The 9070-nt window shown below is 43.1% G+C and overlaps 1 long non-coding RNA gene across 1 annotated transcript in view; it reads left to right on the forward strand.

The window, feature by feature from the left end:
- Window positions 1-4731: 4731 nt before the first annotated feature.
- The window catches only part of LOC112486774 (uncharacterized), a 10950-nt gene continuing 6611 nt past the window's right edge, over window positions 4732-9070 (forward strand). Inside the window, exon 1 of the long non-coding RNA XR_003049250.1 lies at window positions 4732-6694. This is a non-coding gene — a long non-coding RNA (uncharacterized LOC112486774). The remainder of the gene's footprint in view (window positions 6695-9070) is intronic.

A 9070-nucleotide genomic window follows, 5' to 3' on the forward strand; every position in this document is an offset into this window, starting at 1 on the left:
AATCCAGAACATCCCAGAGCCACAGCCTTCACTTTGTGTTTCCTAAAACACCGTATGTTCTCGTCCGGACACACGAGTTCAGTTAACTCTAACGGAGGACGACGGGGAAGCTGCTCTGTTCTTACGACTAATCTCTGTTGAGAACGCGTCCAAGGCCAAGAACCTCAGGCCCGGGAGTCGATTCATCATCCTTCACAGGTCATCCATCACCAGCAGCAGGCGCTGTGCTGCCCCCGCTGTTAGACTCCTGTGCTGCAGGCTCCCACCTGCGGCGCTGTGATTTACTCAGTCTGTTCAGTGTGAGGATGAGAACTGGCAGCAGCTGTGGTGTGGTGTGTGTGTGTTTGTCACTCCCTCAGAGGTCAGAGGTCAGACAGAAATCATCAGAATCAGTAGTGAGTCAGGATTATGTCTTGGATCGTTAGAGTTTGAGACCCGGCTCTAACTTAACGGTTCCTTCATCTACGTTCTTAGAGTTTTGTTCTGGTTTGTCTTTTTTTTTGTCTGTACTTTTTTTTATCATGTAGTTTATCAGACAAAATTGAATAAACATTGAATATCGTAAATATCTACAGTAGTGGAGTAGATTTTTACTGAGGTCCGATAGTAACTTTTTGCCTATATCCGATATCAACTGATACTGATATAAGCAGCTGTTTGGGTTAAAGGCAGAGGAGTTTATTTTTGTGCTGAGTCACAATGACAATAATTCACTTCAAAACTATTTTAGATCACATTATTTGGGGAAACCCTTCATTATCGCAAGAAAAAAAACGATAATAATTCTTACCGTTGTTACATAATAACGCTAATATCCACCAATATTATCCCTAATTTTTACTTATTCTGAATTTATTTTATTTATGAAAATGTTCGTAAAAATAAAAAGCCGTCTCTTGGTGTTATATCCAAAGCAGGAGAAACACAGTTTTAATATCTGCAGGTTCTTCTGCTGTCGTAAATGTAAATACTCGTTTAAAAAAAAAAAAAATCAAAAAAGTCAAAAAAGTCCTCGTGTGGTATAATAAAAGTGGATAATCCAGCGCATTAGTACGAGTGAGGACGGTTATGTTCTAAGCCGCTCAGGCCGTGTGGGAAAGAAGAGAGGCGATGAAGAAGACGCGGAGGCCACTGCGTCGGCCACGATCCCTCTGTTTAAAGGCTTCCAGCCAGGACTAACCCCGGCTTCAGGAGACACATGTGTCCACATCTGTGTGTGTGTGTGGTTTATATTGGCCCAACGATAGAGGAGAGGAGCAGAACGACCACAGACGTTATTGACGCATCAGATAAATATATAGAGCGACCTGTTGACCTTTGACCTGAGGGTCTCTGGACATGACATGAGGCTTGTTTTTATATTTATTCCTCTCCCCTGATGGAAGTAGGAAACTCAGTCAAATCAAACTCTAAATCAGTGACTTCCCAACGTCGACACGTTCACAGCTAATGCTTAACACAGGCGTGGGCAAACTAAGGCCCGGGGGCCGGATGCGGCCCATTCAGCTTTTTAATCCGGCCTCTCCGAACTTTTTTTCAAATTATATAATTTATTTATATTATTATTATACTTTTGCCTTTTTCCCTGCAATACCCACGTTTCCCCAGTAGGTGGCATTTTAGCCTTTTTACATCATCATTTATCTTCACCCAGTTGTGGTGAGTCAAAACGTTTGACCACGCCCTGGATTAACATCTCATTTTGAAACTCTGTGATTCCTACAAAACTCCAACGACAGAAATTGACTGGTCCAAATAAATAAAAAAAAAATGATAAAAATGTAATTCATTCAACTTGCTGGGCACATTCTGCAAGTGCTTCACGCCCCCGTGAGTGGACGCCGACCCACGCCTTGGCAACCGCTACTCCAAACGGAGCAAAGTAGGAAAAAACAACAACAACAACCAATGAAAACGCCTTCGGTCGAACGGCGCTGATGTTTTACATGAACTGAAGTCGTCACATTTTCATATTTGGAGAGAAAAACTGAAATCACAGGAAAAGAAAAGACACATTAGTGTCATTCTTCCCCTTGTGGTCGTGCTGCTGCCCTGCGCCTGCTGAAGAGGCGAGCTCCGGTTCAGTCTGGAAACAGGATGTGGGCAGCAGAGCTGGGCATCTGCCACATGCCAGGAATCCTCTGGAGCTCATTTGCATAGGTTATGTATGTGTGTGTGTGTGTGTGTGTGTGTGTTTGTACAAGAGTTCAGTTTGTATCTCGGTGTCCACAGCAAATGCCTGTATACGTTTGTGTTATTGTGAGTGTGTTTTTGAATATTTGGAGTTTATGTCACCAACGTTTTTTTCACCAGCCATGAATGCGTATCTGTGTTAGCGCGCGCTGCCGTCTTGTCTACTGCGTAGGCTGCGTTTCCCGTCTCAGCGGCCTGCACCAGGCATCCTCGCTGGGACGGTCTTCAGCCCACCCTGGAACGGGCCAGGACGGGCCGCCAGGCTGTCTGTCTCCTCCAGTCCGTCATCGGCCTCACCTCCTGATCTTTCCCCTTTGGCAGAGTAGGAGTCCAGACAAAAAAACACTGGAAAAAAAAACATTATTTTTTGTCCTTTACAGTTTTACAAAAATGAAAATAGAAAACTTTGAAAATTTCTCAACATTATTCTGTTACTAAGAAGTTTCTATGGTTGTGACCAAGATCATGACCTTGGTTTAAATGATGGTAAAACAACACAGGCGACATTTGAACACGTACGAACCGACCAATAGAAAGACAGATGTCTTTCACACTGTGATCTGACAGACGATGAGTCAACCTTGGCTGAAAATTTAAAAGAACTTTTGTCAAAAACAGATTTGTACAAAAATGTCAATTAAATGCAAAATATTAAATGTTTTTCAAATGATACACAGATTTATAAATTCCAGTTTAAACATGCACAAAAAAATTTTTTTTTTTTTAAATTGACTCTGCGGGCCACATTTGGCCCCCGGGCCTTGGGTTTGACACATATGCCTCAGGGGTTGCACACACCCTGTTGAAAACCCGCTAATCCCCTGGCGTCATTCTGGTTTTGTTTTTTTTTTAATTTAATTTTTCTTTAGAAAACACTGAGAGTCAGGAGCGCTGGGCTTTAGTTTGACAGGTGCCACGTTGTTACTCTGCACCGCGACACTGGTAGAGAACAAGTGTGTTCTTGAAAGAACCACCTCAGTGAAGCAGGTCCTGGTACGGGCTCTGAACATACCAGCGATAATCCCTGGGTTTTTTTTGTTTTGTTTTTCGTCACAGAACCTGAGGGTGTGATCTGACTGTGCCGCGCCCTCGTCTTAATCCTGGCTCCGTCCCCTGGAAACTCTGAATGCTTCAGACTGGTTTAAACAAACAAATAACCCCAGAGGGAAACCATGAGAAATATAGGCAGCCATCAGCACCTTGGTTTGAGTAATGAGGGCCCATTACTGAGGTGAAAGATAGCTGGATTTGTGCTGAGACGGCACCGGTGATTAATGTTGTCATGCCACGTCCGTTTTCATCCCATGAAGCTTTGCTCTCGCAAGTGCTAATTAATTTTGTGCTCTTTTCACAGAGGGCAGTAATTTCTTACAGCCGGGCTTTATGAGCTGGGTTTTAAAAATATCCAACGCGGTGGAGTCTGAGAATATGTCGTTAATATGTCGCTAATCACGCAGAGAGATGTTTAAATAAAGACAGACGCTGTTCACAGAGAGAAATGTCATGTGACATGAAAAATACACCAAATAAATATTTTTAATTTTTTTTTATTTTTCCTTTTGCTTCTTCAATACATTTTAGGAACACCAATATTTAATACATGGCCATTAATCACACTCATAATGCTGTACATGTTCATCATAAAGTGGAAGAAAAGTTCAAGTAAAGTCACCTTTAACCAACTAAATCAAGATTATATTCTGGATTATGTGACGACTGTAACATCTGCTAACCACAGCCCCGCCCCCATCGCTCTGAATAAATAAATAAATAAATAAACCAACCCCAGTCTGACTCAGTGTAGTCAAATGATCTGAGGTGAAGTGAGAGGTCGCATTTATCCAAAAAAAATTATCGCAAAAAAATTGCTAGCATTAGTGAAGTATTCCACAGCCTTGAACTGCTGGACGTGTCTCGACTCTGTGTTTGTGCCTTATCTTCACTTCAAAGACTTCAAAGACATCACAGCACAGTTTAATTGATGTTACGTCTGGTCATGTAGTACTTTTTTTTTTTTTTTTTGAATACCGTCTACTCTTTAATACCGGCCTCTAATCATTTCAGATTTACAGCAGGTGGCGTTGGCGGCGGCGTCCGCGGGGAGCCACTGGTTGTACCTCAGAGGTACATCATTAGGAAGTGTTTAGGAGTGAGTCACGTTGTCCTGTGACGCTGAACCACAGGACGTTTAAGGTCTCATTATTTCCGTGCCGTTTTGAGTGCGAGGTTATTTTTAAACACAGGATAAAAAAGTCTGATAAAATCCCAGACCGCCGTCCTACAGGACATTCCTTCAACTCAGACTTTGTCGTCTCTAGACTTGCCTGCTGAAAACTGTGAGCCCTCCATTGACTTGACTGGCACGCTGTGATTAGAGTTGAACACCGGGGGCGCCTGCGCTCTGCCGACGCGACTGGCTGTGGATTTAAAACCACTGAAGAAGAGAAAAGTCACACGTGAACTGGTGGTTTTTTTGAAACACAACAGTCACTGTAGCTGCGTCTCCTTACGCTGTAGTCAGAGCAAGTTAGCAGCTAATGTTAGCAGCTAATGTTAGCAGCTCTGTCTGGACTCTTGTTGGATTTTAGCCTGAAGTTTACACTCCAGAAATCCAATAAAAACTCTCTGTTGTTGTTCTTATGAGGTGATTAGCTCAAAAAAATCCCTGGATAAAAGTTTTTAAAACTGGTGGGAGAAAAGCTCCACCCAGAGGTTTCTGTGTTGTTCATCCCATTCTACAGGTGTTGTGTTTAAAACTGTAATTTTGCCTCGAAACTAAAGTCGTGCTGGTATTGTGAATTAATTTAAATGTGAATTAATAACATTTCTGACATAATTACACTATGAATTCCATAATTAAAAATCAGCTTTTATTCAAGTAGTTTGTGAAACAATTTGGTTCAAAATGATAAAATGTATTCTAAATATACCAAACTTGTTTTCCTTTTTTTTTTTAAAAAAAAAAAGGACAGAAAAACATGTTTTTCTCTGTCTTTCCGTTTGATCCTGTGGTAACGTGGTGTCAGCCGGCTGATTACTGTAGGAAATAAAACAATATTTCTGATTTAAATCGATGACAACAGCTCTCTGGTGAAGCAATCACAATAATGTATATAAACTATTTCTCTACAGAATAAAAAATAAAATGACAAACTAATGTAAAAATCAGTTTTATCTTTCCTCATTAACAGATGAATCTTTTGGGGCGATTCCACCGTCTCTCCGTCTCTTCTGCCCCGGCGCAGCAGACCATTAGTTATGTAATGACGGGTAAACATTTTAGACAATTACAAGGCAAACAGACAAACGATCAATGCCTTTCAGCCTCAAGAAATATGAGCCGCCTGTGGACGAGGATCCCAGCACCTCCACTGATGAGTCGGAAAAAACAAAACAGGAAAGAAAAAAAAAGAAAAAACAAAACCCAGTTCCTGTAAGGGATAAAAAAAGAAGGACGAGAAAAGGCTTCAAATAGAAGAGGAGAGGTTTGTGTGTGTGTGTGTGTGTGTGTGTGTGTAGGTAAACATGCAAAGTGGAAGACATTTGGAGGAGATATGTGAAGGGAAAAAAAAGTGAGCGAGAGAGGTTGAGAGAGAGAGAGAGAGAGCGAGGCACTAAGAGCCGGTCGTTGCTCAGTGAAGACTAATGCAATTTCACCAATAAGAGTTTCTCCGTAGAGATTGTAAAAACAAAAAAAGAGGGAGTGAAAGACGAGAGGCAGGGAAGGAGAAAAGAAAGGAGGGAGTGAGTGAGGGAGGAGAGGAGAGAGAGGGAGGGAAGGAGGAGGAGGAGGAGGAAGAGGAGGAGGAGGAGGAGGAGAACTGCGTCCTTTCAGACTCTCATATGGACAGTGGATCTCATGGGACAACTGCCTGAAAGTCTCTCTCTGTCTCCACTCTTCCACTCCTCGCTCCGCTGCCCTCCACAGTGATTTATCAGCTGAACAGAGGAGCAGAGGCAGAGGCAGAGCCACGGAGGGGCGCAGACCACTTCAGGGACAGGGAGGCTTGGTCCTACCAGCCAGCCAGCCAGCCAGTCAGTCAGCCAGTCAGCCAGCCGGGTGGGTCAAGTCCACATCTCCAACGTCTGACCTCTGTGGGAACGCAGCTTTTCTTACTCCTCGTCACAGACTGTGGGAAAAAGAAAAAGGACGACTGTTTTTTTTTGTGGTTTTTTTTTGGTTTTGTTTTTTTTTTTTTTTTTTTGCCCAGGACGTGACAGGGCAGCTCTGGCACGAGGACCTCGGTGGGAGAGCCGTGCTGTCACCACTGTAATGCCCTGAATTATTCTTGGATGTGAAACGGCACATTTGGCCCAGTCGGGTTGACATTCAGGCGGTTGGGCAGTTGTCCGTCCAGTCATTAGGGAGAGTCAGATGGTTACTGAGTGAGTCAGTAAACTGGTCAGTCGGTCGGGTCCTTCCCACAGGGTCAACTTTTCCATATCCTCATCTGAACTCTGAGCTGACTCACTTCTACTGAGTGGAGGATTTGTGAGCACGGTGAGTGGCAGAAACAAACCTCTCTCTCTCTCTCTCTCTCTCTTTCTCTTTCCTTTTATCCCAGTCGTTACTGTTGCTTCTCGTCCTCTTAAAAAAAAAAAACTTCTTCCATATTTGATTGCATTCATTTAGGCCGTCTTGTGTTGCTACTTTTAACCCTGCTTTTTGTCTGGCAGGTGACTCATTCACCAAACACAAGGCACTTGTTTCAAACCATCAGTGTGGATTTGGTTGCATTTGGGTTTTTTTTTTTATTTTTTAATTATAGTTTATTTCATTTATTTCCTTTAAAAAAACAGTTTTTGACTTTCTTCACAATGGTGTGAATAAATGCAAACATTTTCATTTTTTCTCTCTCTCTCTTTCTTCACACCTGGCTAACTTTTGATTGCTGTTGCAGCACTTTTCTGTCAACAGACCCCTGACTGTGGGGGTAGGGGGGATGGGGGGGGGGGCACCTTTTGTTTGGAAAAGGTCGTGGGCTTTGATAAAGTAACCCCACAGTCAAGTGCAAATAACATTTTGGACAAATAGTTCAAATATTTGAGCGCGCTCCAAGGTTTTATCCTGCTCTGCTAAGTCAGGAATTTCCCATCTGTAAGAAACACGGAGTCTAGAAGTGGCAGGAATGGAGCAGCAGTTTAAAAGTTTACCACAGAAGTTCACAGCATGGAAACTTTTTTTTTTTTTTTTGGCATCAACACTTTAAATTAGCTGAGAAGTGCGAAAGAGTTCGTGGTAATGACAAACAGATCCCGATCCCACCCACGTCCCTGCAGCTCTGCACACTGCACCACAGCCTTCTGCAAATGACGGGATGTGACCCCAAAAAACAAACCACTTTGATGTCCAACCCTCTCCTACTGTTTGGATTTCCCGTCGGATTTGAATATTCAGGAATATTTTTTCCTTTATTAGAAACAAAGAGCACGTACAGGACCGTGGCTAACATTCCCTCCCCTTTCCAGCTGAGGGTGCTATAAACAGATTTTGTAACCATGGGAAAACATTGTAATTTAATTAAAAAAAAAAATTGGCCCTATTTTTTCTTTCCACAGGAAACTCAGTAATTCAGGGTTTGGGGACGTTGCCAATTGGAAAAATACAAAATCTCACCGTGAGTCAGCGATTAATAACAATAACAGGAAACACGGAAATGACTCAGAACGCAGCAGCCAGAATTAACCACCAATTTGAGATTTTTTTTTTCTCAAGATGAATCATAATTTCCAAATATTGGGTTTTTTTCTGTCACTTTTGAAGCATATCGAATTTTTTTGCTCAAATAAAATTCTTCACAAATTTTTTTGCTCAAATAAAATTCTTCTTGACTCCTTCATCTCGACGGTGGTTCGTAACGAGTTTCTCTCCCAAAACTTGGAGGGTGAAGCTGTTCGACCGTATTAATCGGTCCACGGTCTCGTCACCGTCCATCTGTCAGTCGTGTCAGTCGGCCTGTCAGTCACTGATGGCCCCGCCCATCTGAAGCCTCGCCTCAAACGCACGCTGGCTGCTGAGATGATGTTTTAAGCTTGAGGTGCTTTGGTGAAATGAAAACTTTTCACCGCAGTGTGTGTGTGTGTGTAAATGAGATCATGTGTGTGTGTGTGTGTGTGAAAACGTCGATGAAATTATGGAACGTTCAGTTCAGTTCGCCTCCTTCTATATGGGTTAAAAAAATGTTTTTTTTATCAGATTGATTTGAAAAATGTAGCTAACACGTTAAATTTGACAGCGCCCCCCACTGAAAAAAGAGAGAAAATACAGGCAGAGGGAAACATTACTGCAGTTGTTTTTATCTTTCCTACTCCCGTCCTCATCCTACCCGTGGTAACCTGACACCTAGCGCCGCCGTCTGTCGTCTTTCCGCCCTCTCCGGGGCCAAATATCCCAGAATTCTCATTAAATCTGAACTCTTGCAGAATAATAAACCTCCGCTCTTTATCTGTGGCAGATGTTGACATGGGTGTTGTCCTGCGCAGCGTGAACAGATGTTTGTCATTGAGGTTGGGCTGCTAATTTGCCTGTCGTCAATCAACTTTTTATATATATGTGTGTGTGTGTGTGTGTGTGTGTGTGGCACACATGGCTGAGTGGTTTTGAATACGTCTGATTGCAGAATGTGCACCTGTGTGACTCCACGGTAGTCAGTGGTGGTGGTGGTGGTGGTGTGTGTGTGGCTGACCTGTGTGCCCCCCCTCCTCCCCCCCCCCCTCTTTCATGGTTTTGCAGCACTTGGTGCGTTCACTGCCTCTCCTCAGATCCAGTGCGGGGTGTTTAAGTGTGTAGGACAGCTCGGCCGTACATTCACCACAGAGAATTCCTGTCTGAGCCGTGTCAGTTACAACACGTATCCAGAGCCCTCTCAGCCAGGAG

Source organism: Cynoglossus semilaevis, chromosome 2 (genome assembly GCF_000523025.1).
Source record: "Cynoglossus semilaevis isolate Cse_v1.0 chromosome 2, Cse_v1.0, whole genome shotgun sequence".
Lineage (NCBI taxonomy): Eukaryota > Metazoa > Chordata > Actinopteri > Pleuronectiformes > Cynoglossidae > Cynoglossus > Cynoglossus semilaevis.